Source organism: Microtus ochrogaster, chromosome 7 (assembly GCF_000317375.1).
Source record: "Microtus ochrogaster isolate Prairie Vole_2 chromosome 7, MicOch1.0, whole genome shotgun sequence".
NCBI classification, from domain to species: Eukaryota; Metazoa; Chordata; class Mammalia; order Rodentia; family Cricetidae; genus Microtus; species Microtus ochrogaster.
In genome coordinates, this window is record NC_022014.1 from 61,952,651 (window position 1) to 61,964,826 (window position 12,176).

The following is a 12,176-nucleotide window of genomic DNA, read 5'->3' on the forward strand; positions in this document are numbered from 1 at the left end:
GGCTTTTGTCAGACCCAGAAGTGGGAGGCTTCCTGGGTTCATCCCCATTATCAAGAATGACTAGGACTTGGTAAGGGGAGAACATTCCAGACGTGGGGTGCAGGGAGTGGGGGGGGTAGAGTCTGGAGAGTTGGCAGGACCAGGTGGTGGTTGTTCTCGGAAGTGTTCCGATTTGCATCATAGAGAAGATCAAAAGGCAGGGACTGAAGGTCAAGATTGAAGGGAAGTCAGACTAATGCAGCAGAAAGGCTAGTTGGCATGTCCCCAGTGATGACTAGCATCTGCAGGGCTCCTAAGAGCTAGAGACAGACTCAAGAGGGTCTGAAAGGTGAGAGCCAAAGCCTCACTGACGACACAGATGGCAGAAAGGGACAAGGCCAGTGGGGACCGTGAGGAGAACGGTGCCAGCCACCTAAGGGAGGAATACAATCATTGCTTTTGGGCTACTGGGTTGGTACTGCCCATGGCCATTCATGGGAAGACATTTGCTCCTACAGGGATACATTTGGAGTCCAGAGAGAAGCTCATGAGAGAGAGTTTGGGATGTTTCTTACATGTAGGTGGTTGCTATCATAATATTGGGGTTGGGGAGCTCACCCAGGGAAAATATGCATAGAAGAAAAAGAGGTCTTTACTAATTGCTTCTCCTTACTGCTGTGGCGAATTGCCTGGCAGAGTCGCCTGAAGAGAGAAAGGGTATTTTTGTTTGTTTGTTTGTTTGTTTTCGTTTTTCGAGACAGGGTTTCTCTGTGGCTTTGGAGCCTGTCCTGGAACTAGCTCTGTAGACCAGGCTGGTCTCGAACTCACAGAGATCCACCTGCCTCTGCCTCCCGAGTGCTGGGATTAAAGGCGTGCGCCACCACCGCCCAGCGAGAAAGGGTATTTTGACTCACAGTTCCAGGGTCCATCATTGTAGGGAAACCATGGAGGCAGGAGCAGGAAGCAGCTGTTCACATTGTGTCCACAGTCAGGAAGCAGAGAGGTGAAGGCTGGCCTTCCACTTTTTTCTAATTCTAGGGTTCCAGCCCATGAAATGGCGCCACCCACAGTTAAGGCAGGTCTTCACGTCAGCGATCAAGCCTAGAGACTCCTTCACAGATGTGCCCAGAAGTTTCTCTTCTAGGATGCCAGGTGTTTCCTAGTTGACAGTATTAACCACACAAGTGCGTTAGAAGCACAAGCCTTCTGTTGCAGATGGACTAAAGCAAAGCCTTGAGAAAGGCTGAGGGTGGTGAGGGTGGAGAGGAGAACCCGAGGGCACAGAAGAAAAGTGGGGTGTCCGTGCTTCTCCAAAGAAGCCTGCTTTTCTTTATAGTATCCTAGGGACCCTATTGTGCATCTAAGCTAGGGACCCTATTGTGCACCTAAGCTGCCATGACAGCAAAAGGACATGCAGACTTTTCTAACCTCAGAGAATTTTTTCTCTTTTTTGTTTCTGTTGTACAAACTCTCGTGTGGCCCAGGATGGCCTCAAGGTCACCGCATAGCTGAGACTCACCATGTAGTCCTGATTCTCCTGCCTCAGCCTCACAAGTGCTGTGATAATGGACACACACCATCATGTCTGGCTCAGCTTTTTTCTTGAGGGAGGTCTAGGAAAGATGCCCTGAACCAGAGGCCACTTTACAGCAACCTGGGGGTCCCTGCCAACCACTGAGGTTGCCCCTGCATTCCATCCTGCCCAGGCATCGCCTGACCTTTGCAGTGTTGGATCCCTTCCATGTTTTGGAGAATCTTCATGGCGTGAGCCGCTGTACCTGATGGGCCTAGTGTCCTCTGAGGAAGTGTTCAGGATGGTGCCCCTCACTGCCCTCTGCCATAGACGGTCTGCTTGCCCACTCTGAACATAATCCAGCCTTTCAAAAGCAAGGCCCCACACATTTAAAAGCAACTATTAAAGAAGTGCGGGAGAAGTGCCGTATGTAGACAAAGGCCAATTGCAGGTTGTTGCCATGGAAAGCCCAGGCTCAGTCTGTTCACATGTTTGAGGCCTGATGTGCTCACTGTCCCCAGTGGTGAAGTTCACGAAGTATGCCTATGCATACAGACTCAGGACTCATGCGTAAATGAAGTTTTTACTAGGCGTAGAGATGTTTCCGAGAGCCAACTCACATCTGTAATCTTAGTGCTCCAGGGGCAAAGATGGGAGGATCCTTGTAGTCAGTCTGGGCTACAAGGTGGGTTCCAGAGCAGCCTGGACTGCAGCACAAGGTGCTACCTTAAAAATAGATAAAACCGGTATAGTTTGGAAGGTCCATGCCCTGTGTGTGAACCTGCAATCTGTGAAATTCATAGAGTGCTATGTTTTCAATAGTTGGAGTAAATAATTCTTTCCAAATAACTGGCGTTGGAATCCTGCCCTTCCAAGATGCATAGAGGCATAAATTTTACTTAGTCTCATATATCAGGGAAACTGGGCCTACTAAATAGAAAAGTCAAGAAGGGCAGCTGGGCATATTTGTTGTGTTTCAGAGTGTCTGGGGTAGAGGAACAGAAGTACGAACTTCAGGGAGCAAAACCAGTCTGTTACATTGCAATGATACATGATAGTCTCAAAGGTTCTGCAGCGCACACTTACATTTGAATCTTAGCATGATTTAGATTTAGGAAGAACTAGCAGTATCGCAGTATTGGTCTCCTTACACAGCAGAGAAAATAAAGGTCCCGAGAGGCTTGTGTGCATGAGGCTAGGGCCCAGCAGAGCAGGACTTGACACTCTGCTTTTCACTCCTGGCCTGGCTGAGAACTGTACACAGCAGCAAGTCTGTGGCCTCATCACCAACTCATACACAGCAGCTCCAAAAGCAAGGTCCACGAAGATGCCTAGTGAGGAGAAGCGGTCCAACCAGATTCAAAGGGTCCAAGCAGTTGCTATAAGCCCTAAGAGCAGGCTCCACAGGCAGGGCTGTGTGGAAAGGAATGTTACCCCCATTCTGCACCCTGACACCAGGGACACCTCCTGTGTCAGAGGATCCTGGTGCCAGTTCCAGCCAGGCCTCCTGAAGTGCTGCCTAGAAGGACTTAGTGGCTGGCCGAGGAAGGTTGGGGCGAGTTTGTGAGTTCATTGAGCCATTGGGTGGTATTTCTACAAGACATTACATACTTTTTCTCAGCAGGCTGAGGGATAGCAGGAAGCTGTTTTAGTAGCTTTTCAAGCCTAAAGGCCTTTCTAAAACAAACGGAGTTCATGGAAAAGTTATTCCTTTGCCCAGCCTTCCCCCTAATTCACGGGTAGATGGCAGCTCTTTGTCTGATAGAGTATCATGAGGCTCCTGGGACCCCTCGATGCCCCTCTCCTTACAGATGAGCCTGTTCTTCCTCTAAACCATGGCAAACTCGGATCCAGAGATAAAACGATAGCTAGGTAGCTCCACGCACCAACAGTCCTTCTGGGCTGACTATAAATCTGATCTTTGCCTCGATGTAGCAGAAACAAAATATGTTGCTTCCTCCTCATGGGAGGAACTGACTTTTTTTTTTTAAACAAGGAAGGGGGAAGAGGGGAGCTCTTCTGGCCTTTTTGAACTGGCCTCTTAGAGAGGGAAATGAATGACATCCTGATTGGCCTCCATGGAGTAGAGATGAGGGGAAGTGGTGGGGGTGGGGTGAGGGGAGTGGACCAGGCTCTGGCCTCGGAATGTCTTCACCCACAGATGTCAAACTTGGCACACAGTGAGGCCAAGAGGAAGTCATAGCCAGGTTCACACAGTGGATTGGGCATTTTTCATACTTACTAATGAAGTGAGCTTTTTATAAGACCCCCTCAACAGGCTTGTGCAGTCTTCAAGCTGGGGTTACCAAGCTCTTCCCTTTAAGCAAAACAGCCTGGGAGGGAAGACTAGAGATGGCAGGAGCCTTGGCTTGCCCTGTATTGGAGCACAGACAGCCCAGGTGCCCGACCCTCCTATCCAAGGCCTGCTCAGGAGCACAGGCTGGAAGTTCCCTAGGTTACCTAGACAGTGTTAATTCAGATCCCCGGAACTTAACTTGTTGTTAAGACTGTCAACATTGAGGTTCTATGGAGCCAAGAGGACAGCTGCTGAGGAGCCTGAAGCCTGAGCTCCAAACATACAGACTGGGGAGGAAAGAAACGGAGACCCACTGAGTGTCAACTGGGTAAAAAAGCCAGTGTGCTAAACCCAGGTCTGCTTTCCAGACAAAAGTGCCTGTCCTGCTTCTGTCACAGGCCATGTCCCATCCCCAACCTGAGCCCCAACTGCCTTGCTTTTAAGGGCATTGGGAACCAGCTAGACTCTAAGAGACCGACAGCTAATAACTGCTTTAAAAGAAAGACGGGCTATGGGGGAAAAAGTCGGGACTTTTCAGCTTTAGTATGTGCTGAGTGCCCTGGAGGTGTGTGTGTGTGTGTGTGTGTGTGTGTGTGTGTGTGTGTGTATGTGTGTGTGTGTTTGAATACAGGGTCTGGCCTCAAAGTCACCACTTAGTCAACGATGACCTTGGACTTCTGATCCTCTTGCCTCTACCTCCCAAGAATTACAAGTTTCTGCCACCACACCCTGTTTATGTGGTACTAGGGCTTAAACCAGGACTCTGCTTTCTAGGCAAGCTCCCACTAAGTTACATGCTCAGGCTCTTATGAGATGCAGTAAACCTGGGTAGGATCCAGTGTAGGTCTCCCCTCCCCACCCCCAGATGTTTTTGACATAGGATCTCACTTTGTAGCCCAGGCTGGCCTCAAACACATGATCCTCCCCGTGTCTGCTTCTTACTCCTAGAATTGCCCATAACCACCTCTACGTCTGCCTTGAAACTTGTCTAACTAACCTCCAAGCACCACAGCTCCCTCCGCAGGGGTGGACCACATTCTGAGGAGGCACAAGACTGGACTTCTCCATGCTAACCCCTGCCCCGCCCTGAGCCTCCCCAGGCACACGGTGGGAACTGGTGGCAGTCTTCTTGTCGCTCTCCCGGGTGCTGTGAGAACTGAGGGCATGCAGACCTGGGAAAGTAGGACGGGAAGGGTACCGCACTGAGGGCGCTGCGGAGTATTGTTGCCATTGTTACAGGTTCTATGCCTCGCTGCTCACCGTGTGTGTTCCTGAGCTTCTCGACTTTTCCCTACCCCCCTCCCTGGCTTCCATGCCCGGGTAGCTGAGTCAGCGTGACCAGCCAAAAAGCTTTGACATGTCAAGACAGGAAATGACAGTTCCCAGGTACTGGCTGTCTCTGGTATGGAAGAGCCTGGGACACAGCTTACGTGAACAGTTCAAGAAAGCCCAGGCTGAGCCCCCATCCCATGTCTGTATGTAACAAGATCAAGAGGCATGGCTGTCAGAGAAGTCCCTGGAAGACAAGGGTCCCAAGCAACTACCTGTCAGTCAGCAGTCTACCTAGTGAGCCAATTTCTGCCTACCTCAAGTGGCCACTGGGAGCCTCGAAGGTGGTTGCAGAGCCTTGGTAGGCTCGTCTGTGAAATGGAATCCACGGCAGGGTCTGTCTGGGGAGGAAGTTGCTATGACACCACAGTCTGGGTGAAGTCATTAAGTGCAAGTGTGTGAGGTGTTCCGAGCAGCTTTGGCTCCAGGGGCCTCTCGCCCACTCTGTCCCCGCTTTCTGCCCCAGTCACCCCAGGAAACTCCCTCTGTGCAAACAGCACTGCTTTGGCTGGCTGCGCACAGGCCCCGGCACCCCCCCTCCGCAGTCTGCCCTTCTCTCTGTACTGCACTTGATGTGTGAACAGCAGACTGGTGAGACCTTCCTCCAAAGCCCTCTGCTGCTCAGAATCGGCTTCCCTTGTTCCCTTACTTGTTTGTTTTGAAATAGGATCTTGGGCCAAGGTTAGCCCAAATTCCAGAGGTAGCCAAGGATGGCCTTGAATGCTTGCTCCTCCTGCTCTGCATCCTAGGTGCTAGGGTGACAGGCATGTGCCACTCAGCCCTGTTTATGCAGGACTGGGAGCAATCTCAAGACTTCGCATGCTAGGCAAGCACTTTACCAGCTAAATGGCATTGTACGGGAGGCTGAGGCAGAATCACTTGAGCCCAGGAGTCCCAAGGCCAGCCTGGGCAACAGACGAGTTTTATTTGTGAGACATGGTCCATCCACGTAGTCCTGGATGTCCTGGAACTCACTGTGTAGACCATACTGGCGTCGGACTCATAGAGATCTGTCTGCTGGGATCAGAGGCATGTGCCACCACACCTAACTGAGAACACATTTCTCTAAAGTCTATTTTCTACTTAGTTAACTCTTCCGATTAGTAATTACCAGTCCACTATAGTACGTTCAGCAGCATCGAGGACCTTCCCCTTCCTACCAGACCTACTCCATTCTTCCTTACACAAGCATGCCACAAGTTTCCCCGGGGAAAATGACCTTCACTCTGCCCTCCCAGGCCTATGAAAGCCATTCAGGTCAGGCAGCATCCAGGCCCTGCAAAGCCAGGCCTGCAGACAACCTCAGCCTGCTGAGGAAACAGAAGCCTCTCCTGAGGAACTGAGGGTTCTCAGAGAGGAGAGTCAAGCATCAAATATACAAGCCATTTGTGTCTATAGATATTGATTTCACACCTAAAGAAGTTATAAACACTGGTTGGTTGGTTGGTTTACATTTGATTTGGGGGCGGTGGATGCCACAGTATGCTTATGTAGAGGTCAGAGATGAACTAACAGATGTCAATTCTCTCCTCCTACCGTTTGGGCCCCAGGCTTTAAGCTCAGGCTGCCAGGCTCAGCAGCAAGCACCCTAACCTGCTGCACCATCTTGCTGGCTGATGAGTTTTGAGGAAACATCTTTCTTGAGTAATTGATCCAAGGCTTCCTGGCCCCGAGTTCAACCTCGGAGTTCTCAGCTGAGCACTTTGCATGGGCTTTGCTGTGGAGGACAGAAGTCACAGTTCCGCCTTCTAACTCAGGAATAGAGGGCTCGGGATTTGGTTCAGTGGGGACGCTTGCTACCAAAAGAGGAAACAAACTCCCTCATGGACACTGAGGCTGTGTATTGTGTTTTTAGTGGGAATGCTGCGGTCTGACTCACACTGAATCTAATCACAGGTGTCATTGGGGGCAGAGTACAGGTCTTGGCTCTGGAAGACCCCGGCGTCAGAACCCTGGCCATCCCTCATGTTATCATCATCTACCTCTCTCTGCCTCCTTTCTTTGGTCTATAAATTGGAAGTTGTAGCATCAGCCTGAGTTGTAGGTGTCCTCTGAATGAGGTAGTGTCTACGTAAAGCAGCTGCCTATGTCTGTCCCACACAGGCTCAGCAAATGTTCGCTCTTTTCCTTTCTTGGTATCCTTCTGATCTCAGACCTCATTCTTTGCTATACGGGTTGCCCTAGAAAAGCCAGCTTGGGTGCTTGCTATCCTAAGAGTACAGTTCTTCCAGGATCAGAGTGAAGTTTTTCCATCCATGGTGTTGCTTGATTCCTGAATCTGTGCGGCAGAGCACTGTGAGCCTCGCTGTAGGAGCTGTGACCCAGGGCCTGGTAAACACTAGCCCTCCATCTCAGCAGCACACCAGAGCGTACCTCAGGAAACAGTACCTTTGCTTCCAACTTGGGTGGCGGGGGAGGGAGAGCTCTCCTGTTCGCCACAGCCCAGGATTGTCTGAGTGTAGAGCCAGTGAGAGCCGTCTCTGTTGGGGCTATCGTGATGACTGCTCTCAGACCCACAGGCAGACCACAGGGGCTCTAGTGACCTAGCAGTGTGTCAAGGGCCCACACATCTCTGGCCAGTCATGGAAGAATGTTTCCTTGGTAGCTCTGCCCTGTTTATCCAGAGGATTGGGGCAGAGGGAACACAAGTAAAGGCCTTCTCAAATAGACTCCTTCCAGAGTTGTTCTTCTGGCCTTCTCTGACCCGTCATATGAGTTTGTACAGAGGTAGAACGGCTTCTGCCATTTTTCAGTGCAAGTTGGTTCACATTCCTGACACACTTTAAAGAGCAATAATGTGTGTACACAGGGTGAGTCAACATTGCGTGCAGCCAGCCGTGGCCACTGGGAGAAGAGTCAGCGAGGAGCTTCGAGCTCACCTGCCTCCCACCGAGTCAAGCCCTGTGCAGGAACTGCCGGGGAGGCAGCTCAGCAGGTCCAGGCCCTCCCTCGCATGCTTCCATGGCCTCCTGACCTGGCTTCCACGCTGTTTTCAAGCCATTTTCTCTTTGACCATTTTCTCCCTGGTTACAAAAACTACAGGAAACACATGTAAGATGGTAGGAAATAAATAGCAGACTTGTCTCCAGCTTACCTAGAGGTAGTCATGGTTAACATTTTGTCCTAAGTTTTTATTTGTTAATTTAATATGTTTCTAATAGTGTATATGTGTGTGTGCACACACGCTTTGAGGTGCTCTCAGAAGGCAGAAGAGGGTGTTGGATCCCCTATAACTGGAGTTACAGACAGCTATGAACCACCATGTAGGTACTGGGAGTTGTTGAACTGTGTTCTCTACAAGAACAGCCAATGCTCATAATCCCTGAGCCATCTCTGCAGCCCTGGTCCCATAGTCTGTGGAATGTTTTTCCACAGCTAGGTACTTTTGTCTTAACATAATATAAAAGCATTCCCAGGGCACAGGGAATAGCACAACTCAGTGGTAGGGTGCACGGACAAGGCTCTTTGTGCAAATCCCAGCACCACAAAAAATAAAATCTTCACTTTTAATATCATTTCTTTGTGACGGTCTGATAACCACTGCGAAATGGTAAGCTATCAAAGACTTCACACACACCTTGAAAGGCCTGTTGGAATGGCAGTGAGAATCTTGATCCATGAAGGGTTTTTGGCTTTCTGATCAGTTCCTTGGTACATCCCCAGAAGGGGCATCCTTAGCTCCAAGGTTGGGCGTAGCTTTGGTCTTAATACATATCGCCAATTTGCCCTTTAGGTAATGTTGCCAGTCTTGTCAGCTGTATTCTGCCTCAGCCGGCAGCCTTATGATCCTGTTTACTTACTTGTTTATTTATTTACAAATGTAGGGAGCTGTTGGGTGTGGTGGTACAGACTCAATCCCAGCACTCAGGAGGCAGAAACACAGGTGCGTCTCTGTGAGTTTGAGGCCAGTGTGGTCTGCTCAGTGAGTTCCAGGCCATCTAGGGCTGCATAGTGAGATCCTGTCTCAAAAAGAGAGGGGGAATGGAAATTCCTGTCCCCACCCTCGGGTGTGGGAGAAGTAACATTCATTAGGGCCACTTGAACCTCAGAAGATATCCCCAGTGAAGTGGGGTTACACATACCCACCCACCCATGTGCTCTGACTCCCCACATCAGCAAACCATCCTCAGTGATGGAGTTCCCAGGCCAGAGGCTGACGTGGCCACTCCCTGCCTCAGGTTCCTCAGACTGTTCTCATTTGAGAGTTCCCACACTCCCTCTGCTTCCTAAGCTTTCCACAGAATGCCCCTCAACACAGCTGCTCACGGGCCATGACGTCATTTTCTGTGTGGGCCCTGTACCGTTTCACAAGGTGCTCACCCAAACACCAGCACAATTGACGTTCCAGGACAGCAGGGCTCTACAGGAAAGTCCTGTCTCGAAAAACAACAACAAAACCAAGTTCAATTGATTTTTGCTTGGCTTTATGAATGGGGGCATCTCCTTCTTACAGATGGGAACAATAGCTCACAGGTGGTGTCAAACAGAGGCTCTGGAAGATGGAGGAAGGAAACAGCAGTGGGGAAGCTGGTTGGTGACCATCAGGTTACTAAAGCTTCCTTACTTTCTTTTAAGGATTAAAAGATTGTTTTCTCGAGGTCATATGGATTATTACACTGACTCAAGTAGACTGGAGTGTCCTGTTTTCAGGAAAAACTAGTCTGTTTTGAGGTCTCTCCACATCCTTACAGTCAGTTTAATCTTGTGCCATTTATCACGAGCGACTCCATTTGATGTGCTCCGGTCTTTAAAGAGCCTGGTGTGACAGCTCCATCCACAACAATGGCCTCCAAACATTTTGCTTCCTTCAGTCTTTTGCTATCTGAGCTGTCATTCATATCAGCCCTTTGGTTCCAGAAGCAGGTAGGTGTCTGAGTTCGAGACCAGCCTGGTTCACGTAGTGAGTTCAAACCGAGCGGGGCTGCATAATGAGACCCTGTCTCAGAACAGAAGAGAATAAACCGCGAGAGAAATGTATCACCTGCCATTCCTAGAAGCCAGAAGTTTAAAATCAGTGCATCTGCAGGGTCATGTTCCTTCCCAAATCCCAGAGGAGAACTCTCCCTTGCCTCTCCAGCTCCTGGTGTGTCAGAGGGTGGTTACAATGCCTTGATTCGTAGTCTCTGCTCTAACTTCTGACATGTGCATTGTCCTCTGTGTCCTGGTGACTGCTTTGCCTTAGACCACCATGAAATGCTTAGTGCCCCCGTCACTGTTGAACAGTTCCGCCGTTAATTTCCCATTGTTTAATTCAGCCCCACCCCTACCCTGTATACTAACCAACTAGCCATCCATGGCAGGCTGCTCTATGAGTCTCTGACCAGCAACTTGTCCTTTCTCGCCATGACTCTAAGGGCCTTTGGTAAGCAGGAAGATGTGTCACCATCGCGGAACCTGGCAGTCAGTGTCTCCAGACATTCATTGTTATCTCAGGTATTTCTTTACCGTGCTGTTTTTTTGTTTTTTGTTTTTAACTTTCTTTTTTCTTAGTTCACTTCCAAAACTGGAAAAAGAGTAGATCTTTTCAAAATAACCTCATGGCCATAACCCAAACTCCACAGCCAAGTGTCTGCATATGGGACTAGCACGGATTACTCATTGTCATAAATCATGAAATAATCTGAGTGAAAATATGTATGTTATGCATACATACATGTGAGTCATAACAGATAGCTGGAGTCGGGACCCCCTTGCTATGGAGCACATCTGTCTGGGTATAGACCGTACAGCCATCTGTCATGTGCTGAATGGGTGGGTTCTGAGAAATGTGTCTGTCATCTGGCCGTTTGTTGTGTGACCACCCTGAGCCTACTGTATAATCAAAATAGCACATACAAGTCACTCATTGATGTTGTCTTTCCCCGCCCCTTTTTTGTCTTTGGGTTTGTTTTTTTTTTTTTTTTTTTTTATCTGGCAGGATTTTGCTATATAATCCAGACAGGGAACTCGCTGTGATCCTCTGGTTTCAACTTCTCAAGTAGGGGGATTACAGACATGCAGTTCTGGTGTCCCTTGGAATTAGGAGATACAATACACACAGGCTATGGGAGTCTGCTGCATGCAGAACCCATCGTAGTTTTATAGTCAGCTTTTTTAATAAGTAAAAGAAATATGCTCTCTAAAGTAGCAGTGATATATAAATAGGAGCAGCTGTTCATTATCACTACCAACTATTATACTGCACATAATTATGAGTACTGTTTTTAACCATCCCAACACCCCCTTGGCGTACATGGTACTGGGTTACATAAGGACATTTTTATACATTTTTATAACAGTCACACTCACCCCCTTTTCCTTTGAGACAGGGTCTGTTCTGTAGCACTGATTGGCCAAGAAGTCATAGCAATCCTCCTGTTTCAGCCTCCTGAGTGCTGGTACTACAGGCATGAGCTTCTAGGCCTTGCTTGCACCATACGTCTTTGTAACTGAAGGCATAATGAATGTGTTTTTACTGACATCCCCATAGACCTGTCTGTGGTGCATTACCCTGTGAGGATGGTTGTGATGTCACTTGGGTGGTGAACTATGCAGTTCCATTAACTCATGGACCACCGCGGTCGCTTTCTGCCGTACCTGCCATCTTAATCCTTTCTCCTCCTTTTTAATCTCAGTTCTATTTTCTGCCTATCCTGACCCTAAATGTTCAGGCTCTGGCACTCAGTCCAGAGGCTGTTGACTGAAGTAACTGTCACCTGTCTCAGGTGACCGTGGTCAGTCGGTTTACAAGTCTGTTGGCGTGAGCATGACTGTTAGAATCCTGGACTCCTTCAACCCCAGGCGTATCCAAGTCCTCAGGATCTTCCAAACTACCTGAAGGGCAGCGTCTGTGAACAGAATGGGGTGTGGATGGGGTGATCTACAGGGCCCCCAGATTACCCTGAGACCATCCCTAAACACACTGAAGTTATTTGTATAATGTACTATACGTAAACATACTGTTTTCTCCCCAGTGCTGGAGACCAAACCCTTATGTAGGGTCTTATAGTTCCTATCTGTTAAACAGACTTTCTACCACGAGCCTCTCTCTCTCTCTCTCTCTCTCTCTCTCTCTCTCTC

General features: G+C 49.1%; 1 protein-coding gene across 3 annotated transcripts in view; it reads left to right on the forward strand.

Annotated features, from left to right (window-relative positions):
* Positions 1-12,176, forward strand: part of Bcas3 (BCAS3, microtubule associated cell migration factor) — a 498,657-nt gene that overhangs the window by 458,172 nt on the left and 28,309 nt on the right. The gene's annotated exons all lie outside the window — the stretch shown is intronic.